Source organism: Eptatretus burgeri, chromosome 10 (assembly GCF_056783735.1).
Source record: "Eptatretus burgeri isolate ZD-2024b chromosome 10, Ebu_testis_v1, whole genome shotgun sequence".
NCBI lineage: Eukaryota > Metazoa > Chordata > Myxini > Myxiniformes > Myxinidae > Eptatretus > Eptatretus burgeri.
The window spans coordinates 42,320,690-42,335,516 of record NC_140970.1 but is presented as its reverse complement, the minus strand read 5'-3'; the positions used below and the strand labels follow the sequence as shown (position 1 = coordinate 42,335,516).

At 46.4% G+C, this 14,827-nt stretch overlaps 1 long non-coding RNA gene across 1 annotated transcript in view; it reads left to right on the top strand.

Annotated features, from left to right (window-relative positions):
• The window catches only part of LOC147018409 (uncharacterized), a 53,206-nt gene extending 41,520 nt beyond the window's left edge, over positions 1 to 11,686 (top strand). Inside the window, exons 2-3 of the long non-coding RNA XR_015062373.1 lie at positions 9,558 to 9,894; positions 10,191 to 11,686. This is a non-coding gene — a long non-coding RNA (uncharacterized LOC147018409). The remainder of the gene's footprint in view (positions 1 to 9,557; positions 9,895 to 10,190) is intronic.
• Positions 11,687 to 14,827: the final 3,141 nt, after the last annotated feature.

Here is a 14,827-nt window from a genome sequence, read left to right as displayed (position 1 = left end):
CATCCATTTTGATATGAGAAACTAAAACGGGACTTGGTAAAGCGCATTCCTCCACCAGACTAAACAGTTTACGTTTTCACAATCCTCCCATCTCAACCACGGTCTAACCTCTTTTCCTCCTACCTTGTTCCCTCAACCTATCCGCTCTCTTGACCATTCTCTCATCCCCCATCCCCACCAAGTGTCCAACCAATCTCAGCCAGGATTTCACAAATATCCCCATCAAGCTCATCTGCACACCAATCTCCTCCCAGAGTACATCCATCCTCCTATCCACCCTATTCACTCCCACAATCCTGACCTAGTTGTTCATGCAAACCTGTAGCCTCTGTTGGTGTCTCTCTGTCAGTGCCACAGTCTACAGACTCCAAAGATAGGCCAGTGTGACACACACCATCAGAACCTACCCCTTCAATTTTCTTGATATCTTTGTGAGCCATCACTCCATCCGCCCTCCTCCATGCATTCACACCCACCTAAATCCTCCTCCACACCTCTGCCTTGGACTTTCCATCCCTGGTCAATGTTCCTCTTAGATACTCAAACATATTTCCCTGCCTGATCTCCTTCCCCTTTAACCTGATATGCATTTATTATCTCTGCTGCCTGACCCACATCACCTCAGTCTTCCACATAATCAACTCAAGCCCCTGCTTCCCAAATGCCTCCTTACACTCCCCCAGTTCTTCCTGCATCTCCGGCCAACTCTCCACCTCAACAGTCAGATTATCTGCATACAGCATCCTCCCCATACTATCCCTCAAGCTCACCTTCCTGCTTACCACCTCCATCAACATGATAAACATTTGTGGGCCAAAATCGCTTCCCTGCCTCAAAACCAATGTTCACGCTGAACTCGGATGTCGCAGGACCAACCAATATGCTTACCTCTGTTCATTTGTACATCCCTTCCACCAACCTAACTTCTGCTTCTGGCACTCCCATCCATCTCAGCATTGCCATCATTGTCTCTATCGTGAGTGTCGTCGACCTTCTCCAAGTCCACGATCCCAATGCCATCTCACCTTGCAACTCCAACTTCATCTCGCCAAGCTGTCTCAGTGCGAACATTCCATCCCCCATCCCCCATCCCCCTACTCTTTCTAACCCCCTGCTGCTCTTCTCCAATCTCCATACTCTTCCTTATCCTTCCATACAGCACTTTCATCACATGACCAAAGAGCATGAGGCCCCTGTACTTCCCCGGATCTTGAACATCGCCCTTCCCTTCCGTATCGGCACAATTAACCATCCTCTACTCCTCCGGAACTGAAGCCTCTCTCATACATCCATTCAACAGTCTCTTTTTCTGACTTGTTCTGCTGCAATTATTATATCTGTCTGGCGCTCATCAATGCCTGGCACTCTCCCCCCTCTTCAATGTCATCCGCACTTCCTTCTCTGTTTTCTCCATCAACTCCACTTTTCCCACTACATAACACGGTGGCTCCAAATCAATATTAACTTCCTTTCCCGTTAAACAGCTTTTTGAAGTATTCTTCCAATACCTTCGATACCGCTCCCCTCTGTCACTGGCCTCCAGCCACCATCCTTCATCACCTCCTCCCCCGATGTCCTCAACATCCTCATTCCTGTCACAGGCCAATTTATGTATAATCTTCCTTGCACCATCCTCATACAACTTGTTGTACACCTCCTCTTCCATATCATTCCTCGCCTTATCCACAGCTCTCCTGACTGCTTTCTTCTTCTGACCAGAGAAGTGCAGCAGCCCCACATATGGCTGCCTCGCCCTATCCTTGATCTTCTTTATCATCTTCCAAACCTTCTTTTCACCAACTGTATTCCCTACCTCCTCCATCCACCATACCTGGTTTCTGTCCATCGATGATGCATCCTTTCCTGACATCCTTCCAACCAAAACTTCTGCAATTCCCCTAAACGCCTCTCCATACTACTTCCGCTTCTTCGTGAAGATGCTCATACCTAGCCCTCAACCTCTCCTTGTACTCAATGACGTTTCCCCCACACTTCCCTCACCGAATAATCTTCCGACCTCTGCTCTTAACCTCACTCATTTTCTTCATCTGTACCTCAAACACCACAGTCTTGCACTGAGTGGTAACATGCTCTCCTGCTACTGTCTTACAATCCTTAACCCTCCACAACTGTCGCTTCCTTTCTCCCACCAAATCCAACTCTGTTGTATGCTGTCTACTCCTACAGGTAATCTTGTGGGTTTCCAAACTTTTGAAATAATGAACCAACGCTGACCATCCCATACCTCACCAGCAGATCTCGACCCTCTCTATTCCTCGTTCCCCAACCAAATTTACCAAGACATTTCTCTTTGCCTGGCTCCGCTAATCCCACATGTGCATTGAAGTTCCCAGCAATGCACAACAACCTCCAGCTCAACCATTCCAATCATCCTCTCCAGTGTGTCCCTGGAGTCCTGCTTCGCCGCCCCAGTCTTTCCCGTCTCTGGCCCATATAACGACATAGCACACAACATTTGCCTCTATCACCACCCATGTCATAACTATCTGTCCCTCCCACCTTTCCTCTCTGACCACCTGCTTGCTGATCTCTTCCGATACTATAATGGCCGAGCCATTACTCACTCCTTCCATCCCCACCCGAGTAAAACAGCTTGTATCCTCCAACCAACATCCTTGCCCTGTCTCCTTTCCATCTGGTCTTCTACACAGAAAACACTTTCCTCTTCTCTGCATCATCTCCACCACCACTACTCCCCTCCCCACCAATAATCCGACCTTCAAACTACCCAGCCGAACCTCGCTCCTGAACCACTGCCCACCTGGCAGAGCCAGTACCATCTTGATTAGTTTGGGATGCTCAGGTCATCAATCAGCAGCACTGCCCAGGCTGACCTGCTTGTCATAATTTGTCCACAACTTTTTTAATTCCGTGCTGCAAGTGCATAACTTTTTTAATTCCGTTTTTGGCCCCATCTCTCAAAGGTTAAGAACCCCTTAGAATTTCTAAATAAACTGCCTTATCTGGATTAGGATCTTCACCAAAATCACATCAATTAGTCTTTGCCGCAGTCCCAACCTCTGCACCAAGTTTCGACCGAATCAGTCGACAACTTTTTGAGATATCCTGCTCACAGAAAGACAAACAGACATGGGTGAAAACACAACCTCCATCCCTCATTGGGAGCAGAGATAATCATAGAAACATCTCTAGATAATTTACCACATATCAGGAACATCCCAACAAAGTTGATTATCAGTAAACACGTCACTTTTGTGTCTGTAACGTAAATGTTATTTTTATCAATTAATTATCAAATTAGTCAGTGTTGCAGTTAACATTGGTCAACAACAGGTCATGGTCCATGACATGGTAAGTGAGACATTCACTTATGGCCCATTTTCATTTTATTTCTTCTTTGTTCTTTTATAATTTCTTCTTTCCTGTTCCGTTTGATCACAAAGAAAAAATTTCTTCGTCCAGATGTTATTTTAAAGGGAGCTGGCAGGATGGCCAATAAATACACACATTCGTCTCTTACCTGTTTAGCCAGGTTTGAATCCCCACCCAACTACAAACTGTGAATCCCGGTGTTTTAGAGGTCGGGCGATTCATCAATGATTGTGCCGTCCCCTTGAATGGATATTAAGCCGGGTGTCTTGTCTACTATCATTAGTTGTTGGATGTTCAGGATCCCATGGTGTCCTTCGCCAAGAGAAGAGAGTTATCATCTGCATTCTGGTCAAATTCCTGCCCTGACTCACTGCTGGGAAGGCAATGGCAAACCACCCAGTGTCACCCATGCCAAGCAGCCAAGGACCTGTCTTTAGGCAGAGCACACAATCGATCAATCAATCTTCTCGAGCTCTTTTCTTTTTTCATTCACAATTGTTATCTTTTCTAATAATTTACTTTTGATGGCATGTACATCTCACATGGATGGTGTGCCTCCATTTCTGCCTTTCACTTTCCTTCTTCCACTTCTTTCATATTTCTGCATAATGTCACTCCCTTTATGTTTCTCCTTCTCACTCGCTCTGTCCATCTCGTATCAGGCAATCAGTGTGAACCTTTACTCACACATTAAACTTCATTTTGCTGAGTTTCTGTGACATGTTTGAAGGTTAAATCAATCCTGTCTGATTGTCTGCTAAATGTGACTCGTTGGAAAAACAAAGAAAAACATAAAGAAATATAATGTTACTTTTGGGCACAGAGACAACTTGATGAGAAAACGGACACATTCCCCTTCACGTCCAAAGGGCACAGGTTCGGATCGCTGTGCTTAATGGATACAAAATGGCTTCTAAGTGCAAGTTGTCGCTACTATTCGTTGTAGGAGATGACATTTGGCCTCATGGCGGGAGATGCCAACATGAAATATTTGCCCATTTCCACTCACTTCTTCTTTTGATGGCCACAATTATTCCCATGTTATTGTGGGGTCAGTCAGGACAAGTTTGGTCCAACTTTTTCATAAACCAGCTGGCCAGGCCTAATGTTCGACTAAAGTTAGGGCATGCATTTGTAATTTGTTTCAGGTACTGGCAATAGCTCTCCGACTCTTTGTGAAGGATACCGTGGGATATTTAACATCTATCAACTCATGTCAGCAAATGAACACCGGTTACCTGAGGGACAGCACACACAACAATGCCTCAACCAGCCTGTGAAACATCAGGCCAACAGTTTATCGCTGGGCCAAGATTCAATCCCAGGCTAGACAGCATAGAGGCAAATGTGTGTACCTGCAGGCCAACCTGCTAACCCTCTGTTTCTGCTCACTGATGGGAGCAACATAACATGCCCTGGATAAAGGTAGAGGTGAAGCTCAGATGTGGGAGGGTTCAGGTGGAGGCGAGTTCTTTGCAAAATCAAACAATCTCGGCCAACTGGACTGAATTGAAACAGAGGTTATACACAACACCAAAACATACTGGGTTTAGTCCGGCAGAATAAGAGACTAAAATCCGCCAACCCCAAAATGTCTGTAAAAGTTTTTTTCTCTTCTGATTATTATTGTATAGGGTCCCAGTAAACAACCCCAGGTGGGTGTGGTGATGTCACCCTTGGGCAATTTTAAATATTCATGACTTTTTAGATGTCCCCAACTGTGGTAAAAGCGAATAATATTTTCAAGTGATTTTTCAAACGTCTCTGATATTATCAATTAAATTTGTCCATAAAATGAATCAGGTCACAATAAACATGATAAAACACATGTATCATCATATTTATGCATTTAATATATATAACTAGATATAATCAATTTGCTGACTCAGCATTTTCCGACTTGTACATATTACGTTCCACATGGCAACTAAAAATATGACAATATTTACTGCTTGAGAAACTGAAAGTATTAGTATCACATTATATAATACTATCATTATATAATTGTAGTGTGCAATTAAAATGTTACAATCACTCTATTTTAAGTTATAAGCGATAACATTTGTGCATACATATTGCATCACTTCATTCCAATTGACTGCCATGTAGTTATATTTATGACCCTATCGCATGTATAATACTGATAGTAAATTTCGTTGACTCAGAATTTTATACCCATGCAATACAATACAATGATACAACAGAAATACAAATAATAAAAACGGAAAAAAAACAGAACCAGAAATGTATAGACGAATCATTCTATCAAGTATCATTTGATATGTACACCGACACAAATGAACACATTTAGAGGATTTGCTCATCATCGCTTTCATTGCTATCCGATGTGTCTTCATTATCAGATTCATTCTGTGCTTGCAGACCTTCGATGGTTTTCTCGTTGAAACAACTTTCGCCACCAGAGCACACACAGAACTCAGTACATGCAATATTGGCACTGCTGCAACCACATCTCTTTGTTTGGCATGGAGAATCACTTCCGCAGAAGCATTTGAGGAGTTTCAACAACTCTTGAGGCACCAGACTGGTGTCGTTTGGAACAGTTACTGGACTTAGAGATGTCCCTTCCTTTTGCCACCCAAATTTTGTAGGATCTAATTGTGGTGGGTCGGTGTGTTTGGCATGTTGCCATGTAACGACTTGGAAGTGGGCCCGGGCGATGTTTTCGTTGGCTGCTTCAGTAGTCGGTGGAAGAGTCTGCAGTTTGGGCGATCCTCGCGACCATAACAACACGAGGAATTTGGTTGCCTGTTCGATAACCTCAGGGAAAGGACAGGCAATATTGCCAATCGTGTCCAGGTTGATCTGCTTCTTGTTGAGAACCTTGATGTCAGTTCCTTTGCCAATTCCGTGGTACGTGGCGACAGTATCGCAACCAGTAAGCCCATGTGCAGGAAGAAGATTGCTCATGATGGGACGGCTTTTGTTGACAGTTGCATTAATATCGATCATTATTCGACCTTTGATGGGAGATATCATCATTACCTGTCCTTGGACGACAGGTGACAGGAGTGAAGACATCAGTGTCATCAGCTGCAACTAGGACTTGCGGCATGTCAGCTTGAATGATTTTTCGAATGAATATCGGTGTCGAAATTGTCAGCAATGACTTGTATGAGTCCATCCTGGTGATTAGCAATACCATGAGACTCATGATACCTTGAAGCAGCAACAGCACGTGATTGCTTAAAGAGGCACACTTCATCATAGGTACAAGTTACTCCATAATCATTGAGGTAACCAAGCTGACTTTTAGAATCTCTGAAGAGAACTCCAAGAGCTACTTGTAGATCGGTGGGTTGGGCTCGAACTGCAGAAGTAACAATGTTGCCAATTAATAGTGCTGGCTTTCTTCAGTCTAGGTGAGATTCCAGCCAGTAGATCCATCAAGGTCTCTGAAGTCGCTTCCTGAACTGTACTGTTGTCCACATTTAGATTGTAGTGTGATTTAGTCATATCGATGGACTTGCACTCCTGTGTGATTTGCTTAGCTACCTTTGCTACACTGGGTTTGATGTCTTCTTGTTCACCGATATCTTTTACAGCTTTCAAAAGTCTCGCAGCCTGGGTGTGAAATGCAAGTATGTGTGCATAACCGGGTGATGATAGGACTAGGATTTCACTGCCAAAATGCTCAGACACTTTACTGACCAGCTGTGCGTGGGATAATTCATTTCCACCATGACATTGGAACATTTCAAACACTTCAATGGAATTCCAGAGCTTGTCCTTTTCATTTGACAATGCATCTATGGTACGAGCAAGAGCTTGCTGGTTCTGATTCGTATCATTGCCAGGGGTTGATGGGTTGATTGCAACATTCTTATGTCTGTGGTATGATCTGTTATTAAAGAAAGTAGCCATACAGTACTGATGGTAGCGAGCCTCAGCTGCATGTAAATCGCTGACAGCACCATCAATGCGGGGATGCACATCTTGAGCCCACTGATCATCACGCTCTGAACATTTGTCCAAAATATTCTGCTTGTATGACACCATCTCTTCACCTCTCTTGGACAAGGTTGATCTGCACAAGTAAGCAGGTTTCCACCTGTCAGGATGTTTGCGATCCTTCTCAAGGACACAATTATCACTGCAGTACAGGCACTGTGTGAAGCAATCAAATGGAGCAACGGGGGCAGGAGGTGGTGACGGCGCAACGGGGGCAGGAGGTGGTGACGGCGCAACAGGGGCAGGAGGTGGTGACGGCGCAACGGGGGCAGGAGGTGGTGACGGCGCAACGGGGGCAGGAGGTGGTGACGGCGCAACGGGGGCAGGAGGTGGTGACGGCACAACGGGGGCAGGCATTGGTGGAGGTGCAGCGGGTGCAGGCTTGGAGGTCAGGTGGATATCAGAGGAGGTGGTGATCCGATTCAGGAAAGTATTGATACTTGCAAAGATTGGGCAAAAAATTGGCAGATGGAATTTTTTGTGTAGGGGATTGGTAAAAATCATGAAAATAGAGGGAGCACAATTCCAGGCAGCTGGAGGTAAAGTAAATATGGTTTTGGGCTGTTCGGAGGGGGATCATTTACATATCAAAAGAGGTGGTGTTTACTTTGTACAGGAATTTAGTGAGGCCACATCTCGAATATTTTGTGCAGTTTTGGTCACCACAACTCAGGAAGGACAGAGATGCCACAAAGAGAGTTCAGTGCAGGGCTACTAGATTGATTCCAGGTCTTGCTCGTCTCAGCTATGAGGAGTGGCTGAAGGAGACAGGGCTCTATTCACAAGAAAGGAGGTGGTTGCAAGGAGATGTGATGGAGATGTTTAAGATAATGAAAGATACAGATAAAATAAGTCCAGATTAATTATTCAACAGAGTAGACAGTGATAGGACCAGGGGCCAGAGCCTGAGAGTAAAGAAGAGGAGAGTTAAGACGGCAGAAAAGCAGGAGTCTTTTACTCCGAGAGTAGTTAATGCATGGAATGGCCTCCCTGGGAAGGTCGTGGCAGCAGAAAAAGGAGACAAGTTTAATTATAATGATACAGGTACCTGTAAGTTATGGAGATGGAGGGGTATAGGGATGTTGACAGGACTTCCAGGTAGTTTGAGCATTGATGGGTGATTGTGTGCACGTGTTCTGAGTGCTGTTAGTGGGGGGCCTTGTCAAGGAGTGTTGTGTGGTTGATGTATGTTTTTTTTTTTTTAACCAAGCCCATGCCCCCTCCCCTGAGGGGAAGAAGAAAAAGAAAATAAAACCAATGTCACCCGCAGGGTGACCCGTATCTTGCCAAAAGGTGACCACGTGTGACTTCTTTAAGGTCATACTGAGGTGAACAGAGCTGCTATGCACTAGGAGCGATTCCTTGAGGAATATCTGCCTACAAGAGATTCCGATGAGAATCGTTCTACAGAGTAATCATGAAAAATATGCGTTTGCCTCATAACGTCACCAAATGACGTCATAATGTCTCAAGCTTGACATATCGAGAAAGCACTCATCGAGGTGTTCAATTTGAGGTACGACACGATATGGTTCCTAAAACTTGAAAATTTGACCTTGGGGTCAAATGTTTGACCTCAGGCGCTAACTATGAAGGTCAAGGCCGATTGCCACCAAAAATTAATCAGCTGAGCGCCAGACCATGAACTATATTCCCATGAAGTTTGAAGACGATCCGATCAAAATTACTCAAAAAAATAAGGGTTTCGTCGACTCCCCTGATTTGCGCCAAAGTGACCTTGACCTTTGACCTTGACCTTGAAAATTTTGTGCGCTGAAAGGGACCTCTATAGGCCTCTGATATGCGAAGTTACAAAAATTTCCAATGATAACTGTGCTCTGCAGAGTGATCGATACATGATTACAGAAAAACAAACAAAAAAATAAAAAACATACAAGCTGACTAACATATCTTGCAAAAACTTCGTTTTGGCAAGATAAAAAATACAAAAACTACAAAAACTTCTTGTGTAGATCAATTAGTATTGTGTTTATGCAGGCATGGTGGGCTAAATGGTCTCCACCTGTGTTTGATTTCCTTGTATCCGTTTTCTCACTCTGTCTTCCTCCCCTTCCTCACTCTGCCCTCCTCCTCTTCCCCACTCTGCCCTTCTCCCCTTCCTCACTCTGCCCTCCTCCCCTTCCTCACCCTGCCCTTCTCCCCTTCCCCACTTTGCCCTTCTCCCCTTCCTCACTCTGCCCTCCTCCCCTTCTTCACTCTGTTGTCCTCAGCAAACTCAACAGGAATGGCTGCATCAAGAGCAGCTGAAGCTCATCAAGAGGAAGAAAGAAGACGAGAAGCAAGAAGACGACAACAATGACGACATCTTGCCATCCTCTTCCTGCAATTTCCCAGTTGTGTGATACTTCAGTCAACTGTCCACACTATCTGGTTGAGGAAGATACATTTCAAGCCAATGAAACCTTTGTCGCCCCTATGTGAAGCGGGACCATCGCCATAAAATACAAAACACACAGGAAATGGCACTCTGTGTTGAGGCGCGGCGGTGGTGGTCATGTTTAACCCTCGACCAGTCAAAGATCCCCGGGGGTTAAGTATCACAGCAAGGTAAGCTTTTGTCGTATTTGCTCTCTCCCTTTCTTTTCTTTCCTCCTGCCCGCTTCTTTCTCCTCTCCCCCTTGCCTCCCCCCCCCCACCCTCTCGGTCTCTCCCCCCCCATCCCCACCTTTTCTGTCTGCCCCCACTCTCTCACCCCTCCACTCCCTCCTCTCTCTCCCCCTCTCTTCGTATTCTCATCAATGAAGTGACAATGGGTGGTATTTGCTCGGCATTTAATAAGTAACAGTTTGTCGTGTTTGAAAATTTATTCCTAATGACGTTAATATGATCTTCTGCCCCCCCAGGTCAGATCAGGTATGGGAGCATGTGCCAGAACAGCGCGTCGCTGCGTCCACTTTCCGCCGGTACTCCAGGGGCCTCCGTCTGGCCATCCCCCAGGCTGATGCCAGGCCCATCCCCATCTCCTTGAGATGATGGTCAACCTGCTGCAACCACGAGGCACGTGGTCGGCCCACTGGCCTCCTCCACTCATGAGACTCCCTCGCTGAGAGAATCTGGTGAGCAGGATCAGCATCAGGAAAACGAGCCACGTGTCCATACAGCCGCAACTGACGCTCACGGACTATGCAGGTAACAAATCTCATCCGAGTCTCTCTCAGCAACCGCTCGTTGGACACAAAATCCGACCAGCGATAGCCAAGGATTCTCCGAAGAGACCTGGTACCAAAGGAATTAAGTCTCCGTCTCAGATCCTTGGTCAGAGTCCAAGTCTCGCATCCAAAGAGCAAGACTGGAAGTACCAAGGACCTGAAGACTCGGACTTTCGTCCTCCCGCACAGGTACCGGCAGCGCCACACCCCATGATCCAGTGAATCCATGACTCCCCAGGCCCGACCCAGACGTCTATTGACCTCTGACTCGCAGCCAGCAGAGACATGAATATCACTGCCAAGGTAAGTGAATCTCTCCACGACCTCAACATCCTCACCACAAAGAGACACAGACAGGACAGCAGCATCCAAGATGTCACTGAAAGCCAGGATCTTAGTTTTGACCCAAGAAACCCGTAATCCCAGCGGCTCCGACTCCTCATTCAGCACCTCGAGGGCCGCCAAAAGGATATCTAAAGTCTCCGCAAAGATGACTGCATCATCTGCAAAATCAAGGTCCGAGATCTTGACATTCGCAAACGATGCACCACAGCTTGATCTCTCCGACATCCTCCCTAAAATCCAGTCCATACAAGTGCTGAAAAGTGTGGGGGGCCAGTACACACCCCTGACGAACTCCAGTAGCAACTGGAAATAAGACAGAGATGGTACCACCACACTTCACGGCACTCTCAGTACCAGAGCAGAGTTCAGACATCAGATCGATCAGTTTTTGTGGCACTCCACGAAGACCAAGAATCCTCCAGAGGACATCCCGATTCACTGAATCGAACGCCTTACAGAGATCAACAGAGGCTGCAAGCAGCCCCTGCCAAAACTCTCGTCTGCGTTCGGTGAGGACATGAAGAGAAAGGATACGGTCAATCGTTGACCTCTTTGGTGTGAAGCCTGACTGCTCTGGATGCTGGTGCTCAAGCAGATGGTGGCGAACCCTTTCAAGAATTATCCGAGCAAAGACCTTGCCCGGTACTGAGAGCAGCGTCACCCCTCGGTAGTTGTTGCAGTCTTGGCGATCACCCTTCCCTTTCCAGAGAGGAACAACGAGGCCCCTCTTCCAATCAGTTGGGATGATGCCTGTGTTCCAGGCAGAGCACAAAACTGCATGCAACGACACGAGTGCAGCATTTACACCAGCCTTGAGAAGTTCAGCATGGATGCCACAGAACCCTGGAGCTTTGCCCCGTTTCAACTGGTTCACCGCAGCCTGTGTTTCCACAAGCGAAGGTGGACCACAGTTGATTCGAGGGTCAGCAACAGGGATTGTAACACCCTTGACGTCCAACTCGACAGCTGGGGGATCAGCCTGGTACAACCGCTCAAAGTAACCGGCCCAGCGGGCCTTCACTTTAGACTCCTCTGTCAAGAGCCTACCACTCTCTGCTCTAACTGCAGTGCTCCGAGCAATGGGCTTGGATGAACGCAATGCGCGAATTCCCCTGTAAGCTGGACGAGAATCACCTGTCCACAGGTGATGCTCTACCCCCTCACAGATTCCTCGCACATAGGCTTCCTTGTCCACCCTCGGTGCACGTACAGTTTTACGCCTCAGCTCCTTGAACAGCTCAGCTCTGCCATTCAACCTGGCCCTGCGACTCTGGTCAATGGTGTCCAGTGTCCCTTGAGAGACAAAATTCTTCTTTGCCCTGCGGTGAGTTCCAAGACATTCACCGGCAACATCAAGGACGGTGGTCTTGAAGGCACTCCACAACTCTTGAGGACCCCCCAAAGCACCCAGACCCCCCCAAGTGTCCACTCAGACTGTTCGCAAACTCCTCAGCTACTCTCTCATCCCTGAGCTTGCCAACATCCAGCCTAGGCTGGGATGGTACCATTCTCCAGGATTTAAGGTGCAGCTTTAGAGTTGCTACAACAAGCCTGTGGTCAGTATTGAGGAACTGAGCACTCCGGTAGACCCTGCAGTTCTGGATCATCCTCCAATGACCGTCAATGAAGACATGGTCAATCTCCTTTGCCACACCGCCAGCGTTGGAATACCAACTCCAGCGATGAGCTTGTGGGCGCTGAAACCATCAACCAGCCACCCTAAGTCCATGACTTCTTGCAAAGTCAAGGAACTTAGTGCTATTCTGGTTCATAGTTCCTGACCCATGGGGACCAACACACACCTCATAACCATCCCTATCAGTTCCAGTCGATGCATTGAAATCCCCCAAGACTAGAAGTGTATCTCGTCTGCGGCACTGATCAACCACAGACTCGAGCGTGGCGTAGAATGCATCCTTCACGGTGAGATCACTCGCCTCAGTCGGAGCATAAACAGAGACCTGGGAAATGACACCTAAGGAGTGACGAATCCTTGATCTCATAATACGCTCGTTGACTGGTGTTACATCAATTATTATCATTGGGGTCAGCTTATTGGACACAGCTACAGCAACTCCTTGGGTATGGTAACCATCAGAGCGACTAGACCAATAGTAGGTGTAACCACCCACCATTATCTCGCCGCAATCCGGTCTCCGAACCTCAGAGAGAGCTGCAATCCTGATGTCCAAACGCTTGAGCTCAGATGATAACAGAGACAGGTAATCATCCTCTCTTAGGGATAGGACATTCCAGGCACCCACCCGAAGGGACCGCCTCAGGGTAACCCAAGGACACCGCCGTCTGGTGGACGACACCTCAGCACCACTCCGACACACTCTCCAGCAATCTGACCCAGGGATGTTACCCCGTGGTTTCCCTCCTATCATCAAAGATTGGGGGTCCCAAAGGCTTTGCCCCAATCCCGTCATCCGGTGAGCTGCCCTGCGAAGGGAAGCTGCACAGGAGGTACTCCCACAGAGTGGGTTTTCAGATTTTTTTGCGTTTTTGTGTTTTGCGGAATGAAGGGTTTTACGGTGGCCGGAGTGCAAATTCTGCCACCAACCTCCTCATAAAAAGTAACCCAACTGCAGGAGGACGTCCGCAGACACAGTTGGGCACTAGATATGGATGGCCGTTGGCTCACAAGGAGCTCCTCCGCCCTTTGATGGAAACTGCCCCCTCTCCCCCCCCCCCCGCCCAACACAGAATATCCCGTTTGGTTGTCGTAAAATTTGCTCTCCTCTTTCTGGCATGACTGTCTTCACCCACCATCACTGTTTTGCAAGCCGACAAGACAGAGCAATGCATTGTGGGATACCATATGTCAATCAAAGCTTTAACCATGCCTTATCCAGCTTTCATCCTGTGGAGAACATTCCGACACTTATCTTGCCTTTGAACAACCATGGATTATACCTTGGTTCGTCATCCATCAGATAAGAAATTTAAACACAGAATAGCTCGTATGTAGGAGTTCAATATTCTCTGTATATAGGAGTTAATAATAAATAATGTGTTTTTTCAAAGCCGGAAACTGTTGTAAAACAATTACTGACTTGCTTCCCACTTTCATCGAGCATCTTATTATATATATATATATATATATATATATATATATATATATATATATATATATATTTATATATATATATATTTATATATATTTATATATATATATATATATTTATATATATATATATATGTATATGTATATAACACAGGAGAGTTTGTTTGTTTGTCCCCCTCTAGCACCCACAGTTTGCAAGCTGGACCCAACAAACCACGTATTTTCTAAACCAGCATGATGCGGGAAAGGTTATAGGACAGGTCAGTGGCGGATCCAGGGGGCTCAGGGGGATTGAGCTCACCATGTGTTGCACCCACAGACTGCCGAGGTAAATTATAAATCCAACCTCACCTCCAGTGGTGGGAGAGAGAGGCATGCCAGCAACCTGGACTGTGCTCATTACGAAGGAAACGAAAGTGAAAGTGGCAGCCTTACAACACGAAACGAAAGTAACAGCGTGTTGTCTGCGACGAATACAAGTAGATTTTGCGTTGTCTGCGACAAATATACATTGTGTCCAACGTGTCTGGAAAGTAACATACAACGTGTCCAACGTGTCTGGAAAGTAATATACAACGTGTCCAACGTGTCAGGAAAGTAAGTGGTTTGAATATACAATATGGCACGCCCGATTCCACCCACAATTTCCTCTCAAGCTGCCGCAAATCTGACTCCAGAACAGATACTTCATGATGCACGCATGCAAACTGTCAGTATTCATCAGCAGTTACTGACTAAAATTTCCGTCGTAAAACATGGACTGACCACAGCTGCATCTCACAAGGACACAAATGATGCAGTTGCCAGACTCCAAAACCTGGAGACATTTATTACGCTTGAGGTGAACACTTTGAGAGATAAGCTGTACTTCATTGGTCGTGGATTTACAAATCAGCACATTCGAAGGATAACTGCC